The following is a 2,991-nucleotide window of genomic DNA, read 5'->3' on the forward strand; positions in this document are numbered from 1 at the left end:
CTTGTATCTTAATTTTTTTTTATTATTTTGGTTAAAACTACACAGTTCTATTTATCCTTAAAATAATCAAGTCTTTGTTACATTGGTCTTTGCATTATTTTAGTTTCCTTTTCATCAATTTCTGCTCTGAAGTTCAGCATTTCTCCTATTTCCTTTGGTGTTCCTCTTAGACCCACTTTTAATGAATTTTGATCTTGCCCCACTAGTCGGTGTTGATACCGAGCATTTATATCAACAAAGATGCAGACAAGCGAAGCAGCTCAAGGCCTCAAGAACAAGCCCTTTGACGAAGAGGCTTTAACCTAACAGTATGAAATCCTAACAACCTTTGGGCGATGGACATTCGGAGAAGTAAAGCTGGCTAGCCATCTACTCACCCAGGCAAGGGTAGCAGTTAAAGTTCTTCCCAAAGACAGAAAGAACAGCTTCATCAAATCCAGACACCTTTACAACTCACCCTATCACTATTATTGGTGAACCTCCTTGTGGCTTTGCAACCTGAGTCATATGAATACACTCTTCTGTACTCAGTGTCTGGACAGACAGGGACATACACAGACACACACACACACACTCACACACACACACACACACACACACACACACACACACACACACACACGTGCTTCTCCCAATGTACATTGTGCACAGTTAACACAAGTGAAGTTAGCTTGAACTGGAGATGACTTTCATTCCAATCAATGTAATTTCACATTTCATGTGATTTCCCTCCTGGAAATGCCTCAACACTCCTCTTACTCAGCTTGTTCCTGTCTCCACCCCCACCCCAAACACTCACCACCCTGCTCTACTGCTTCACGGAGCCATGTGAAGCCAGCACATGCCACGGTGCACACTTTGCCACAGGGCATCCTGTTGTGTGCAAGGTAAGACCCACCAGCCTTGCTTTGATTGGAAGCAAGGTGAAGTCTGGAGAGTCTGACAGTTGAATTCTGAGATGGAGCTGGTTCCAAGCATGATCGTGGATGAGAATCTGTTGATGGAAAATCAATGGCAACCCCTGGTCTGACTGCGAGGGTGTTCCTTTGAGTGGCTCATGGTCTCCTGCCATATTCCCACCTCCTAAGATAACTCAGACACTTAAAGGGTCTTAAGGGATCATATTTGTACCCCTCCTTAGGCCCACACTCTAGTACACCCCAAGACCACACTCTACTATACCCCAAGATACTATTTTCAACAGTGTCTCACACAAAGATCCCAGCTGTTTTCTTTCTGACATCCTGTAGGGACATTGCTCTTGCTAAAGCTTTGATCTTCAGGCAGCAGGCTGGTAAAGACTGGTGCCTCTGCTGCCTGTGTGACCCTAGGCTGGGGCTACCAAGGAGACTCCCGGGACTACATTCAGCAAGAGACATTTTTACATGGATGGTGCTTAGAGCAGGAGATGACACTCAAGCCCTAACATACCGGATGGAAGAGGGACACAGAGGTGATACTCCTTTGCTTAGGCCACATGGAAGGTGTGATTGGTTACAAGGTGATAGACAACTGAACATGTGGTCATCTTACCAAAATGCCTTGTTTTCAGGTCTCCTTGATGGAAGAGGCTTCTTCTGATTGACAGAGAAATTGGACCAGAACCAGAGACCTACAAGCAGGTGGACTAAGAGGAACAAGAGAAAATGTCTGCTGATCCAGGTAAGCACCCAGGCCCTTGTACTAATCCCTTGTTTTGGGGGAACAGTGTCTGAGGCAGCTTAGGGATATCCCTCACTGAGGGTGATGCTTCTCTGTCCTGGCAGGAGCCACGTGAGGGTGAGGTGCTGTTCAAGTCTTCTCCATGTACTGTATGGAGGCAGATGTTGTTACTGCTCCCTTGGTCACCTAGGCAGGGACACCATTTCTCCATTGGAAAGACTGCTGGCTGCAAGGGACAGACAGAGAGAACACTGACAGGCACTTTGAGGGCTTTTACAGTGGGTCCCCTTTTAGAGTGTGGCATCAATCAATACCTAAAGATCTGAACCACGAAGATAGTCCCTAAGTAAAGGTCCTAGTAGTGAAAGCTGAATGACTGCTGACTTTATGCCTTGTGTATCCAGGTGAAGATCAGCCATTGAGGATATGCTCAGAGAGCTGGGCCCAAAATTGCTCTGCAGACCTGTTATCAAGAAAGACAGGCACCTGGACAAAAAGATATATGGCACAAATATCTCTGAATAAAGAGACTGTTTTCTTACTACAATAAACTTCTTTGTATATTTGAACCACATGCTCTGGTGTCCTGATTTATATCTATATAAATATTTTGATAGTCGAATTGGTCAGAATGTGTATCTTCTGAATGCACCATTTCTCCCCGTGGTGAGAGCAGCACTAATTCTCCATGACACACTTGGGTCTTCATTCTGGGCATTAGATCTCTGCCCTCTTCCTCCTACACACTGCCTAGTCTACATCCTAGAAACATCTCTCCATCCTGCTATTATCACAAATGGAGAATTATGTTTTGGGCTCCTCATATGCAGTATTTCTCTCTTTTGGGGGTAATTTTTCTTAGCACAATGTCCTTCAGGTGGACTCAAGTTGACAACAAGTCTCTGTATCCCTTTTACGCTTTCTTTTTCTGAGACAGGGTCTTGCTGTGTCGCCTAGGTTGACCTACAACTCCTGATACTCCTGCTCAGAATCCTGGGTACTGTGGTGACAGGTTTGTACCTCTTGAATCATAGGGCCTAATTACATTCTTCTTCAACAGACACGTGGATGTAGCATAGACACATCGTTAAAGGATTAGGTTTTGATTCATTTTGAAAGACTCCCAACACTCTCTACAGTTGTCCTCTCAGCATCATCAAAAAGATCCTTATAACTGGGTGTGGAAATGCCCACAAGGACCCTGACTCCTCATCACAAGGTACTGCCTTTGTGGAGCCTATAATCTGGTTCCTTCCTCAAGTTGTATTTCTGCCCTGGCATTCATATCCTGTTGAGGGGGCAGAGCTTCCTTCAAGGGACAAGGGATAG

General features: G+C 45.0%; 1 long non-coding RNA gene across 1 annotated transcript; it reads left to right on the forward strand.

Moving 5' to 3' along the window:
- The first annotated feature begins 867 nt into the window (after window positions 1-867).
- Window positions 868-2,236, forward strand: LOC119086230. The gene is made up of 3 exons (XR_005089454.1): window positions 868-1,453; window positions 1,553-1,662; window positions 2,067-2,236. It is a non-coding gene; the product is annotated as an uncharacterized LOC119086230 (long non-coding RNA).
- The last annotated feature ends 755 nt before the right edge of the window (window positions 2,237-2,991 follow it).

The sequence above is a fragment of the Peromyscus leucopus genome, chromosome 19 (assembly GCF_004664715.2).
Source record: "Peromyscus leucopus breed LL Stock chromosome 19, UCI_PerLeu_2.1, whole genome shotgun sequence".
In the NCBI taxonomy this organism is placed as follows: Eukaryota; Metazoa; Chordata; class Mammalia; order Rodentia; family Cricetidae; genus Peromyscus; species Peromyscus leucopus.